At 48.4% G+C, this 15,777-nt stretch overlaps 1 protein-coding gene across 2 annotated transcripts in view; it reads left to right on the top strand.

The window, feature by feature from the left end:
• Window positions 1-8,956: 8,956 nt before the first annotated feature.
• LOC141139582 (calcium-binding protein 39) overlaps window positions 8,957-15,777 on the top strand; it is a 51,089-nt gene continuing 44,268 nt past the window's right edge. Inside the window, exon 1 of one of the 2 annotated variants that reach the window (XM_073625856.1) lies at window positions 8,957-9,338. The gene's annotated coding sequence lies outside the window, so the exon portion shown is untranslated. The remainder of the gene's footprint in view (window positions 9,339-15,777) is intronic. The other variant, XM_073625857.1, reaches the window with a different exon arrangement.

Here is a 15,777-nt window from a genome sequence, read left to right as displayed (position 1 = left end):
AACGCTGGGCCTCCAGTCAGTGGTGTATTTAGGTTTTGTGCTGCCTTAGGCCTGACTAAGCTTGCGCACCCCCTAATTTAAATATGCCCCACCCCTTCCTGTCAAGGCCACACCCCTTTCTTTTAAAGATCCGCCCTGTCATCTTCATTGGAGGAGGACAGAGGGACGCCGCGGGAAGAGGACAGAGAGGCATGCGGCATCTTTTCATTTGGGGGGTAAGGGGATATGTGCTAGTTGCTTTGGGAGGGGAGGATCAGACCCCCCTCACTAGCACATATCCTCTCCCCTCCCGAAGCACCCAGCACATATCCCCTTACCCCCCTTCCCTTCATCCATGTGTGCATCTGTTATCTGCCCCCCTTCCCGGTTACTGTGTCCCCCTCCACTGTAAACTATACACAGACCTCAGACCGGCAGCGCGGCTCTTGCACTGAAGTCGTGTCCCTCCTCTGTGGCTCCTTCTCCTCCTGGCTGTGTACACTAGAACATTGGAGCCGAGAAGGAGGAGGAGCCGAGGAGTGTGTGTGGCTGACAGTGGGGAGAGAGGTGGCGGCTGCTACGGAAAGCCGATCGCCGCTTGTGGGACCCCAGGTGGCAGATTTCCTGGGTGCCCACGCTGGCGCACTCTGGCTGCCAGTTACCGAAGCTCAGTGCCGGAACTATTTGTGGGCTCCGGGACAGTGGCATCACTAGGTTTGGTGTCACCTGAAGCTGTAAAAATTGTGTCCCCCCCCTTAATTTTTGGACTGGAGGCCCAGCGTTGGAGCTCATTGTGGCGGTCAACAAGGCCTAGAGGATATCAGGTTAGGCACTTCCTAATGGCTCAGTCCCTGGGAACAGTAATGGATAATGGCCAACAGGCTCTCTTACCAGACCCAATGAAACCGCAACAGTGATCCCTCCAGCTGGACGTTCACTCACTCTGGGTTGCCCAGGCGGTCAGTAGTGTAGCATGTCTGTACCCTGGCAGTGGCTTTATCTTTCTCCCCCTCTGGTGGTGCGGGTACAGCGTGGCTCTCTCTTTGGTGGTGCGGGAACAGTGTGGCTCCCTCTCTGGTGGTGCGGGTACAGCGTGGCTCTCTGGTGGTGCGGGTACAGCGTGGCTCTCTGGTGGTGCGGGTACAGCGTGGCTCTCTGGTGGTGCGGGTACAGCGTGGCTCTCTGGTGGTGCGGGTACAGCGTGGCTCTCTGGTGGTGCGGGTACAGCGTGGCTCTCTGGTGGTGCGGGTACAGCGTGGCTCTCTGGTGGTGCGGGTACAGCGTGGCTCTCTCTGGTGGTGCGGGTACAGCGTGGCTCTCTGTGGTGGTGTGGGTACCTCGTGGCTCTCTGGTGGCGCGGGTACAGCGTGTCTCTGGTGGTGCGGGTACAGCGTGGCTCTCTGGTGGTGTGGGTACAGCGTGTCTCTGGTGGTGCGGGTACAGCGTGTCTCTGGTGGTGCGGGTACAGCGTGGCCCTCTGGTGGTGCGGGTACAGCGTGGCTCTCTGGTGGTGCGGGTACAGCGTGGCTCTCTGGTGGTGCGGGTACAGCGTGGCTCTCTGGTGGTGCGGGTACAGCGTGGCTCCCTCTTTTTCTCCTCTAACACCCCCCCCCTCAGCAGAGTGCATGCATGCTGGGGGCTGTAGCATGTCTGTTGACACACAGGGCCGCCATTCTTCAGGGACTATTTTCCCATGATGCCCCCCAGAGTCTTCTGATTGGCCCTCTGCTGTGACAAATCATGGGGAGGAAAACAGCGGTCAGGAAGCTGGGCGGCGGCATGGTGAAACCAATTAGAGCCGCTCTCTCTCTCTTCTCCCTTCAGCTGACAGAAAGGGGAGGGGGGGCGAGCGGGGGAGATACACAGACAGCCCGCATCTCTCCTCTCCCTGTCACAGCACTGCTGATCCATTTGCCAGAGAACTCCCCCCGCTCGCCCCCCCTCCCCTTTCTGTCAGCCGAAGTTTCGCTGTGCCGCCGCCCAGCTTCCTGATCGCTGTTTTCCTCCCCATGATTGGCCACAGCAGAGGGCCAATCAGAGACAGATTTACAGCTTTACGGAGGGGCGGCTTGACAGTTCTTACTTTAACTACTTTCTAGCCCCCTCCGCACCCGCACTGCTAAGCTGTACTCCCCAGATGGTGGCCCTGCTGTGTGGGAAGAGGGCGCCGCTGCCATTTTCGGGGGGGGGGGGGCGGCTTTTTGCCGCCCCCCCGCACAGTGCCGCCCTAGGCCTGGGCCTTGTTGGCCTAGGCCAAGACACAGCACTGCCTCCAGTCCAAAAATTAAGGGGGGGGACACAATTTTTACAGCTTCAGGTGACACCAAACCTAGTGACGCCACTGTCCCGGAGCCCACAAATAGTTCCGGCACTGAGCTTCGGTCACTGGCAGCCAGAGTGCGCTAGCGTGGGCACCCAGGAAATCTGCCACCTGGGGTCCCACAAGCGGCGATCGGCTTTCCGTAGCAGCCGCCACCTCTCTCCCCACTGTCAGCCACACACACTCCTCGCTCCTCCTCCTTCTCGGCTCCAATGTTCTAGTGTACACAGCCAGGAGGAGAAGGAGCCACAGAGGAGGGACACGACTTCAGTGCAAGAGCCGCGCTGCCGGTCTGAGGTCTGTGTATAGTTTACAGTGGAGGGGGACACAGTAACCGGGAAGGGGGGCAGATAACAGATGCACACATGGATGAGGGGAAGGGGGGTAAGGGGATATGTGCTGGGTGCTTTGGGAGGGGAGAGGATATGTGCTAGTGAGGGGGGTCTGATCCTCCCCTCCCAAAGCAACTAGCACATATCCCCTTACCCCCCAAATGAAAAGATGCCGCATGCCTCTCTGTCCTCTTCCCGCGGCGTCCCTCTGTCCTCCTCCAATGAAGATGACAGGGCGGATCTTTAAAAGAAAGGGGTGTGGCCTTGACAGGAAGGGGTGGGGCATATTTAAATTAGGGGGTGCGCAAGCTTAGTCAGGCCTAGGGCAGCACAAAACCTAAATACACCACTGCCGAGTATGAGACAGGAAGGTCTTGGCTCGCACCCGAAACACAGTGCTGTATGCTGTATGTGGCCTTAGCTACATACAGTTTATACAGCACTTCCAGCGGCCTCACATGTTAGTGAGGGACATACAGGCAGTTTGTTTGTGCCAGCTTGGCCCAAACTAACTGTAAAGTGTAGCAAAAGCTGAAGTTCAGCTTTAAAAAAAGTGTGGGATTTCATACATACTCACGCAGGTGCATGCAGCATCGATCCGACTCTACACCACTACCTGAGCACTCAAAGACCACTGATTGCTCAATTGTTCTCTGTTCAATGGAGCGCCTGGCTGTGGAGGGGGGCGGGAGAAGCTGGCTCAGGTTCTCAGTGGCGTGCTAAGAGGCCGAGCCAGCTGCTGGACATTATTGTCTGGATCCCTGCAGAGCCTGGACTGGCTCTGTGATATCAGCTGACGGTCGGCTAAATCTGGATCACAGGAGTAAGCTTAAAGTAGCTTTGGTCCTACTTCTACCTTTAACCACTTGACCTCTGGCAGATTTACCCCCCCCCCCCCCCCCCATATGACCAGGCCATTTTTCGAGATACGGAACTGTGTTACTTTATAAGAAAAAGACAGCTAGCAACTCCATAATTCTCAAGTATTTATTAGGCCATAACAGTGAGTATACAGATGGTGGCAGACATGTTTTGGCGATAAGCCTCGGTCACAGCAATGTGTTACTTAACTGACAATTGGGCGGTCATGCAATGCTGTACCCAAATACAATTTATGTTCTTTTTTCCCCACGAATAGAGCTTTCTTTTGGTGGTATTTGATTACCTCTGCGTTATGTTTTGCACTATAAACATTAGGAAAAAAAATTACTTTCTGCTATAAAACATATCCAATAAAAAATGGGAAAAAAATCTAATTTCTTCATAAATTTTGGCCAATGTGTATTCTGCTACATGTTTTTGGTAAAAAGAAATCCCAGTAAGCGTATATTGATTGGTTTGCTTAAGCGTTATAGCGTCTATAAACTATGGAATATTTTTATTTTTTTTTACTAGTAATGGCAGTGGTCAGCGACTTATAGCGGGACTGCAATATTGCGGAGGACATTCTGTCACTTTTTGGGACAAGTGACACTAATACAATGATCAGTGCTAAAAAATATGCACTGTCACTATACTAATGACACTGGCTGGGAAGGGGTTAACATCAGGAGCGATCAAAGGGTTAATTGTGTGCCTAACTGTGGGAGGTGCTTTTACTAGGGGAAGACATGGATCGTAGTCCCTGGCTTTGCAGAGACACAGGATCCATGCCTTCTCCCCTGTCAGAACAGCTGTTGGGCCCCCCGCTGTGTGTGATCACAGTGGGAATGAGCTGTGGTCGAAGTGCATGTGCACCCCGGAGGAGACGGATCATATATATATATATATATATATATATATATATACGTGATCTGGCGCAGAGGTGCCGCCATGTAGCAGTAAAACTGTTAAGGGTGGACTTTAAGTGGTTAAAACAGTAAGATAGTATTTGAATTATGACCAACGCATAATTTGTGTGTCAGCAATTTGGAGCATGCATGAGCATACTGCATGATATGCCAAGGTGACACTGATCTGGATTGCGGATTGGTCACACAGAATGATGGTGCACTTCTAACCACTTCAATACCGGGCCTATTCTGTCACCCCTCTCCTACATGTAAAAGTCCTATTTTTTTTTTTTGCTAGAAAATTACTCAGAACCCCCAAACATTATCTATGTTTTTTTTTTAGCAGACACCCTAGGGAATAAAATGGCGGTCATTGAAACTTTATCTCTCACGGTATTTGCGCAATAATTTTTCAGACGCTTTTTTTGGAAAAAAAAACAGTTTCATGAATTAAAAAATAACAAAACAGTAAATTTAGCCAAATTTTTTTGTATAACGTGAAAGATAATGTTATGCCGAGTAAATAAAAATTGCGCACACTCATGGAATGGCGCCAAACTTCGGTACTTAAAAATCTCCATAGGCGACGCTTTAAAATTTTTTACAGGTTATTTTTTACAGGTTACCAGTTTAGAGTTATAGAGGAGGTGTAATGCTAGAATTGTTGCTTTCGCTCTAACGCACGCGGCGATACCTCACATGTGTGGTTTGAACGGCGTTTACATATGTGGGCGGGACTTATGTGTGTGTTCGCTTCTGAGCGCGAGCTACCAGGGTCAGGGGTGTTTTATTTTTTTTAAATTTTATTTTACTTTACTTTATTTTTTATATTTTTACACTTTTTTTTACATTTAATTTTTTTGATCATTTTTATTCCTATTACAAGGAATGTAAATATCCCTTGTAATAGGAATCTATCGTGACAGGTCCTCTTTTATGGAGAGATGCGGGGTCAATAATACCCCGCATCTCTCCTCCATGCTGTAAAGCATGAGATAGGAAAAAAAAAATTCACTGATCTCATGCTGACAGCCGCGATCATGGCTTTGTTTACATACGGGGTCCGAGCGTGACGTCATAACATCGCACCCGGGCCTCTGACGGTCAGAGATGTCTGGTGCCCATCTGGTCACCGGAAATCTCTATGGTTGTCATCCGGCGGCATCCAATTCTTTCTCAGGGCCCCCGATGGCACAGGAGAGCCCGGAGAAGCACCGGATGGCGGCGGTAGGGGGGGGACGTCCCATCCGGTCGCTGATAAGAACGATTAAGCGGCGGAACTGCTGATATGATCATTCTTATCGTGCACAGAATTGCCGCCTGCAAATAATTATATCTGAATGATGCCTGCAGCTGCACAAAGTCAAGGACGTCATATGATGGTGTGCGGTATTGAAGTGGTTGTAAACTTAGTTACACCACTTTCACCTACAGGTAAGCCCATAATAAGGCTAACATGTAGCTACTGGAAATATCTCCTAAACCTGCACAGTTTAGGAGATATTTACTATATACACTTGTGCTGTCATCGGCGCATGCGCACTGAAGAAAGGGCACGATCGTGCTGTTTCTAAAGGACCCGTGCCGTGACCATCGGCTCTCGTGTGCATGTGCAAGAGTGACGTCACGCGACTCTGGCCAGTCACTGAGCCCACGGCCCCAGAAGAAAGAGGAGTGAAGATGGATGCGGCCACCAGCAGGGACATCCTGGGCTTCGTTTGCAGGTAAGTGCATAATAATGGGCTAGTATGCAATGCATACTAGCCCATTATGCTTTTGCTTTGCAGGGGAATAGAGAGGAAATAAAACCCAAATGTGGATTGCCCTTCAGACAGCAAAGCAAGTCTAACAAGGTCTTATGTTGTATCTATGGTCCCCTCCTGAAGAGGAAGGACCCCTCTCTGACCCCACTGAGGCGCAAGCCTCCTGATAGGGGTAAGGCGCACTCAGGTCCACCTAGACTCCTCTCCTCATAATCAACCAAAGACAAGCAACGAGTAGTAAGAGGGGGGCTCTCTAGGGCTGCAACTAACGATTATTTTCATAATCGATTAGTTGGCCGATTATTGTTTCGATTAATCGATTAATCGGTTGATAAGCTTAAAAAAAAAGTGTTGTGCATAATTTAGTTAATTTGTAAAGTTTTAAAAAAAAAGGCAATGTATTCTTAAATATCTCTTTGCAGTGGTAAATATAAATAACTATATGGTTAGGGAGCAACATATCTAATCCACTCTGAGAATAACAGACAGAAGAGATATACTGTATATACTATTAGAGGAGAGATATACTGTATATGCTATTAGAGGATATATACTATTAAAAAAGGGGTGAATCTGGTAAATATCATCAGACTCAGAGATCAATTTTTTTTTATTTTTTTTTTTTAAACAATGTCTTCCTTCAAAAAAAAAAAATGGCATTTTAAGAACGTTTGTTCGATTTTCTAATCGTTAGTGGGGTCAAATTGACGTTCATTTTCAACCACAGTGACAATTTGGAAATGTTAGAAAACTTCTTGGTCAAAGGAATTTTCAGACGGTGTATGTGGTTTTCGTTCATTTTAAAAACAATGTTAAAAACAAGTAAAAATTTCAAACATTCTTTCATTCAGCGAATGTACAAAGATTTTTCGTCTGAATATTCTTGTCTGAAAATTGATCCCTGTGGCCAGCATAAGGCTCGCTACACGCCTATGCAGTTTGCTTTTGATATGTTTCTGTAGTGCTTTTTGCTGTGCATTTTGATTTTTGCTCACGTGATTTTGCTGCAATTTGCAATTTTTTTGCATTTTATGGCCAATTTGTTGTTGGGCAGATTAAAAAACACAAATTGCTACAAAAACGCATTACATGCTTTTCTGCAGCTTTTCCATTGAAGTGTATTGAACCAAAAAAAGCAGTTTTGCATAAAAAAAAGTCCCTGACCCTTTCCAAATACGCAGCGGCTGAAAAAAAGCATAGATGTGAATGTGTCCCATAGGAAACCATGTAAATGAACTGCAGTCCGTTTCTGCAAAAAGCACCAAAAAACACATAGATGTGAACCAGGTCTAAGACGTTTAGTAACATAATGGGGTTAAAAAAACCCCTAAAATTAGCCCTTTATAGTACAAAAAAAGCAAATAATCTCTATTGTAAGGGGTTAATTTTTTTTACTGTAGAACGGTGATAGTAACATTTACAGTAGCGATTTGCTCTTTTTTGTACTATAAAAGGCTCAATTTAATTTTTTTAACCCCATTATGTTACTGGCCGATTAATCGATTATGAAAATAGTAATCGATTATTTTCATAATCGATTAGTTGTCGATTAATCGATTAGTTGTTTCAGCCCTAGGGCTCTCCCAAAGATAGACCCTGCAAGGCAGTGGAGAAAGGGACCTGAGGGCCCCACATCCTCCCTCTAGACTTTAGGTTAGGCCCAAAGACCCACACCCTACATTCCAAGTGAAAAAGACACATATATAAATGCATGTCACAAACGTGAAGAAAAATAAATTAAAAAAAAAAGTCTCCTGTGCAGGTACATTGGCTAGGCCTTTTGGCCTTGTAATAAGAATTGCCCTGGTCTGGGACAAAAGTCCTAGCCTATGAGGCGCGGTGCAGGTGACGTGGCCTAGTGTAGTTTCACACAGTGGGGTCCCAAATTCAAAGTGAAAATTCAGCACCCCTAGGATGCTATTCCCAGTGGGCACTTGACACTGCAAGCTCTCTGCCTTCCCAGCCCCCGACAAGTTTGAATCAGGATGCACAGGGCCCCTTGGGATCCTCCACAGGGAATGCCCCACCTCATCCAGTGAGTTCACCAGTTTCTTTTTCCACGGGAGGATCCCTCAGGACCACCATTATACCAGCAGGGATATTATAGATCCAGCCAGAATGACGGTGGAGCACCACGACTGGACACTGAGAAGAGCAGATAGCACACTTGATCTTAGTGGCCATAGATAAGTATATTTAAAGAGGAAATAAACCCTGATGGATTGACCTTCAGACAGTAGACAAGTGCAAGAAAGCTTTGTTTTGCCTCCTCACTACCGGTTTTAACCTCCTAATGTCCCTGCTGGACAAGAGCGCCGCAACTGTAAACCAAAGTACCACCGGACGCTGCCACAGCAGCAATAAGCGGGTGAGACGTGGTAGGACTGCACCTTTGTGTGTGTGTGTGTGTTCACATGCACTTTTTTGTACAGTCTGGTATTTAGTTTTTGCACAAGAAAAAAAAAATTCTATGGCCGCCACTCAATAACTCCCATGAATGCCCCCCTTCCTCCCCCAGCATGGCTCTTTTCACTTCTTATTTGTAGGTCACGCACGTACACATCCTCTGAAGTCCTCCAACCCGCCCTCACACCTCAGCAGCACGTCATGTTTCGTGCAAGGCCTCCCCAGCACACAGGATATCTAACTACTCGTCACCGCCGTCCTTCAACAAAACATACACCCCTCCCCCCACCATAACACAACGCCTCATCCCATTCCACACCGCACAGAGGAGCTCCTGAGTTAACCACACGCTCCACAAGACCGCTCCCACCCCTCCTTACCATAGAGTTCTACCACAGCGAGTGCTCCGCTGTCGCTGTTTAAGTGACGTCACCTAGTGCGCCGGAAGCTATCCCTCTGGGACCGAGAATACCATAGAGACGGGAGGAGCCGCCCGGAGTGACCCTAAAGAAGAGCGAGAGACTCCCCCCGGAGTGACCCCTCTGCCGAGACACCCGGGAGTGGAAGGAAAGGAGGGGTGCTTCAGCCGTGTCAGCAGCTTTCAGACACCCCGGAAGTGACTAGAGAGGACAAAAGCCCAGGAAGAGAGCGGAGAAGAAAGGATCCCCCCTCCGTACGCTGCCCTACACAGGAAAGGCTGCACACGGGGACAGGACACACACTGGTAGCGCCTGGGGGAGCCCGTGTCTGCACCGACACCTCACCTGTGAGTATCCGGAGCCACGCTCACTGCCCAGTCCCACCGTACACCACCACACTGCCTACTATACAGATCCCTATCATCCAGCACCACCCTTCTGTCTGCTATACACATCCCTACCATCCAGCACCACACTGCCTACTATACAGATCCCTACCATCCACCACACTGCCTACTATACAGATCCCTACCATCCACCACACTGCCTACTATACAGATCCCTATCATCCAGCACCACCCTTCTGTCTGCTATACAGATCCCTATCATCCAGCACCACCCTTCTGTCTGCTATACAGATCCCTATCATCCAGCACCACCCTTCTGTCTGCTATACACATCCCTACCATCCAGCACCACCCTTCTGTCTGCTATACACATCCCTACCATCCAGCACCACCCTTCTGTCTGCTATACACATCCCTACCATCCAGCACCACCCTTCTGTCTGCTATACACATCCCTACCATCCAGCACCACCCTTCTGTCTGCTATACACATCCCTACCATCCAGCACCACCCTTCTGTCTGCTATACACATCCCTACCATCCAGCACCACACTGCCTACTATACAGATCCCTATCATCCAGCACCACCCTTCTGTCTGCTATACACATCCCTACCATCCAGCACCACACTGCCTACTATACAGATCCCTACCATCCACCACACTGCCTACTATACAGATCCCTATCATCCAGCACCACCCTTCTGTCTGCTATACAGATCCCTACTATACAGATCCCTATCATCCAGCACCACCCTTCTGTCTGCTATACAGATCCCTACCATCCACCACACTGCCTGCTATACAGATCCCTACCATCCACCACACTGCCTACTATACAGATCCCTACCATCCAGCACCACCACACTGCCTACTATGCAGATCCCTACCATCCAGCACCACCCTTCTGCCTGCTATGGAGATCCCTACCATCCAGCACCACCCTTCTGTCTGCTATACACATCCCTACCATCCAGCACCACACTGCCTACTATACAGATCCCTACCATCCACCACACTGCCTACTATACAGATCCCTATCATCCAGCACCACCCTTCTGTCTGCTATACAGATCCCTACTATACAGATCCCTATCATCCAGCACCACCCTTCTGTCTGCTATACACATCCCTACCATCCACCACACTGCCTACTATACAGATCCCTACCATCCAGCACCACCCTTCTGTCTGCTATACACATCCCTACCATCCAGCACCACCCTTCTGTCTGCTATACACATCCCTACCATCCAGCACCACCCTTCTGTCTGCTATACACATCCCTACCATCCAGCACCACCCTTCTGTCTGCTATACACATCCCTACCATCCAGCACCACACTGCCTACTATACAGATCCCTATCATCCAGCACCACCCTTCTGTCTGCTATACACATCCCTACCATCCAGCACCACACTGCCTACTATACAGATCCCTACCATCCACCACACTGCCTACTATACAGATCCCTATCATCCAGCACCACCCTTCTGTCTGCTATACAGATCCCTACTATACAGATCCCTATCATCCAGCACCACCCTTCTGTCTGCTATACAGATCCCTACCATCCACCACACTGCCTGCTATACAGATCCCTACCATCCACCACACTGCCTACTATACAGATCCCTACCATCCAGCACCACCACACTGCCTACTATGCAGATCCCTACCATCCAGCACCACCCTTCTGCCTGCTATGGAGATCCCTACCATCCAGCACCACCCTTCTGTCTGCTATACACATCCCTACCATCCAGCACCACACTGCCTACTATACAGATCCCTACCATCCACCACACTGCCTACTATACAGATCCCTATCATCCAGCACCACCCTTCTGTCTGCTATACAGATCCCTACTATACAGATCCCTATCATCCAGCACCACCCTTCTGTCTGCTATACACATCCCTACCATCCACCACACTGCCTACTATACAGATCCCTACCATCCAGCACCACCACACTGCCTACTATGCAGATCCCTACCATCCAGCACCACCCTTCTGCCTGCTATGGAGATCCCTACCATCCAGCACCACCCTTCTGCCTGCTATGGAGATCCCTACCATCCAGCACCACCCTTCTGTCTGCTATACACATCCCTACCATCCAGCACCACACTGCCTACTATACAGATCCCTACCATCCACCACACTGCCTACTATACAGATCCCTATCATCCAGCACCACCCTTCTGTCTGCTATACAGATCCCTACTATACAGATCCCTATCATCCAGCACCACCCTTCTGTCTGCTATACAGATCCCTACCATCCACCACACTGCCTGCTATACAGATCCCTACCATCCACCACACTGCCTACTATACAGATCCCTACCATCCAGCACCACCACACTGCCTACTATGCAGATCCCTACCATCCAGCACCACCCTTCTGCCTGCTATGCAGATCCCTACCATCCAGCACCACCCTTCTGCCTGCTATGGAGATCCCTACCATCCAGCACCACCCTTCTGTCTGCTATACAGATCCCTACCATCCAGCACCACCCTTCTGTCTGCTATACAGATCCCTACCATCCAGCACCACCTTTCTGTCTGCTATACAGATCCCTACCATCCAGCACCACCCTTCTGTCTGCTATACAGATCCCTACCATCCAGCACCACCCTTCTGCCTGCTATACAGATCCCTACCATCCAACACCACCCTTCTGTCTGCTATACAGATCCCTACCATCCAGCACCACCCCACTGCCTACTACAAAGATCCCTACCTTCCACCGTACACCCATCAATCTCACCACTCTGTCTGCTCTATATGTCCCTACCATCCACCTTACACCCAACACTTCTACCCTGTCTGCGATATTCAACTCTACCATCCACCATTTACCAGCACCACCACCCTGCTATACATATCTTTTACCCACTGTACATCCATCATAACCACCATTGCCTTCCTATTATATTAATCCCTACCACCCACTATACACCCATCACTACCCCTCTGCTATACATATCCCTACTGTACACCCATCACCACACTAGTACTGCCCCACTGGCTATACAGTCCCTACCATTCACAAACACCCACAATTATTACTACCTGCCTGTTAATGTACATTCCTACCACAAACCATACACCCATTCATATTACTACCCTGCCTTCTATACATTACATAGTGCACCCATCACCACCACTCTGACTGCTATTCATATCCCTACCATCCACTATACACCCAGCACCACACTACCTACTCTACTAATCCCCACCATTTCACCCATCATTATCACCACCCTGCCTGCTATACTCATCACCATCATTTATTGCACACCCATTACCGCCTCCCTACTTGCTATACTAATCCCTACCATCTTTTCTTCCGTTCCCCCATCATTATTAGCACCTCCACCCTGTCTGCCATACTCCTCCTTACAATCCACCATATACCAGTCATTACCATCCTGCCTGATATTTAGATCCTACTGTACACCCATCATTATACTCATCTTTGCGATTCACTGTACAGCCACCACCCACCCTGTCTGCTATTCTGATCTTTACAATCCTCCATATCCCCATTCTGCCTTCTATACTCATCCTTACCAATCACCAGACACCCATCACCACCACCCCTCCATCCACCATACACAGATCATTATCACCACCACCACCCTGTCTGTTATATTAATCCCTGCCATCCACTGTACACCTTTCACCACCACCACCACCCTCACCCTGCCTGCTATACTTATCCCCATCATTCACCCTACACCTATAACACTGCCTGCTATACAGATCTCTACCTTCCACATACTCCTTCCATCATGTTTTCTAATTACTGATCCCGCTCATCCACTGTGTATCCATCACCACCTCCCTGAATGCTATGCTGATCCCTTGTCTTCACTGTCCACTGCCTGTTATTAGTGATGGCTACTGTGCATCCACCACTATTAGCAATCTGCATATTATACTGAACCTTGCCATCTACTATCCATTGTTTGTTATTTTAAGGGGCTGTCAGTGGACTTTTTTCCCTTCAGCCCAGGTTCACGGTGAGCTGCTGGAAGGAAGCCATGCGAGTTCAGCTAAACTCGCACAATTTCACTCCCGCATGTCAGTTCCGATTTCGGCCACAATTTTCAGTGTCATCCACTGTGCACCTGTCTCCATGACTCTGCCTTCCACCCCGATTCCCTGCCAGCCATCATTCATTATCTGTACTTTTTCCTTATGCCTTTACTCACTGTGTACTTGTTACAGCTAGGGTTGTCCCGATACCGAGCATTTGCCCAAGTACTTGTACTCGGGCAAATGCTCCCGATGATTCCTCCGATACCTGGACAGTCAGCAGTGATCGGTGCGTGGGGGAGTTACTAGCTTCTCCCCCAGCGGCTTTCAGCTGCTTTAGTGAAATCTATACAGCGGTGATCCGTGCTTGTAACTCCCCCACACGCGATCACCGCTGGCTGTCACCACATCCTCATCCAGTCCCCCTCCATGCCCCTTCCGCTCTGCTGTCCCTCTCCTTTCTTCCTCCATGCCCCTTCCGCTCTGCTGTCCCCCTCCTTTCTTCCTCCATGCCCCTTCTGCTCTGCTGTCCCTCTCCTTTCTTCCTCCATGCCCCTTCCGCTCTGCTGTCCCTCTCCTTTCTTCCTCCATGCCCCTTCCGCTCTGCTGTCCCTCTCCTTTCTTCCTCCATGCCCCTTCCGCTCTGCTGTCCCTCTCCTTTCTTCCTCCATGCCCCTTCCGCTCTGCTGTCCCTCTCCTTTCTTCCTCCATGCCCCATCTGCTCTGCTGTCCCTCTCCATGTCGTCCTCCTTCCTTTTCTGTATGGATAGAGTCAGCTGACTCTGTCCATTCACATAACTGAAACATTGTAATCTCCTGTGATTTATGATGTCTCAGTTTATGAATGGAGAGGAGCCGCTGTCTTCTCTCCATTCATTTTCAGTGCAGCTGAGGCTGCAGAGAAAGGAACTGGGGAATCTCTATCCTCCGTCTCTTTCTCTGTCTCAAGGGGGAGTTATCAGGGGTCAAGGGGGCTGATTAAAAAAAAAAAAAAAAAACACAAAGTATTGCAATAAATAATTAAAAAAAAATATTGTAAAAAATAATACAAATTTATATAAAAACCCCCTCCCCCTATAAAAAAAGAAAGCACTGTAAAAAAACAAAAAAACTGTCACGTGACATTAAAAATAAAAGTATCGGTAATCGGTATCAGCGAGTACTTGAAAAAAAGTATTGGTACTTGTACTCGGTCTTAAAAAAGTGGTATCGGGACAACCCTAATTACAGCCTGTGAATGTCTATCTAGCAAGGAGTGTACTGTTATCCCTCAGACCCATCATACACTCATCGTTCTCATCCTGTGTACTGCGCTAAGCCCATCCAGTCAGTGCTCACTAGTCATCACTGATTTGTTAGTGCCCACCCCACAGTACACTCATCACTACCACTACCCTGCCCGCTATACTGATCCCTCCTACCAACTGTGCAATGCCTGCTATTATTATTCTTCACTCCCATCCACTCTATACTTAATATCACCACCATCCTGTGTTCTACAGTGATCCCTTCCACTCATTTAGTATTGTTGATCCCTACCATACACTCTGTACCCATCACTACCAACCACTCTGTGTGCTGCACTGAGCCCTGCCGTCCACATATATATTTTTTTCTAATTCCTTCCATCCAATGTACACCTATTTTCATCCTTCTGTACCTACTACATTATAATACTGTTATCCATCCTGCAATGTACATCCATCATCATTTGCTGATACTTGGTGCACACTACTACTATACACTGGGTCTGTTCCCTGTCCTCCACTGCATTGTATTGTTGATTACAGCCACCATACACCCATTTTGGGCTACTGCTTGCTCACTGCACACACTGTGCTGCTATCATCACTTGCCTATACACATCACTACTTAGTATTATAATGCTGATATACTGTATGCTCTTTAATGTTCTTCCATCAATACCTGAATGTACTTGGTACGTGATGTTGCTATTAACCAATAATCTATGCCATCCAATGTTTTATTTGTACTGTTTGCTGCCATCCCAAATCTATCTTTAATTGCACAGTATAACTGTGTGCTAATAATACTGCTACCCATTGTACACTCATCAGCACTTCCATTACAGGTTGTTATTCTATCAGTAACCATCCTTTCTGTTCCTTGTTTATCATCCTCCACCAGCCTTGATGTGTGTTATGATCCCTGGCATGTAGTGTACCCCCTCCTTTATCACCTCACTACTACTGTCCTGGTTCTTTCTTACCTAGAAGTCCCCCATCACCTTTAAAACTGCAAGTTATGAGTGTACAGATACCTGTTCAGACTATACTGCACTGCATTTTTGGCATGCTTTGTATACTCCTCACACTTCAGAAGGTATTTGTGAATTGTAGAATCTTTATTTATGCTGCACAAC

This window comes from Aquarana catesbeiana, linkage group LG04 (assembly GCF_042186555.1).
Source record: "Aquarana catesbeiana isolate 2022-GZ linkage group LG04, ASM4218655v1, whole genome shotgun sequence".
Taxonomy (NCBI): domain Eukaryota; kingdom Metazoa; phylum Chordata; class Amphibia; order Anura; family Ranidae; genus Aquarana; species Aquarana catesbeiana.
The sequence above is the reverse complement of the archived record's forward strand: the minus strand, read 5'-3'. Positions and strand labels throughout refer to the sequence as shown.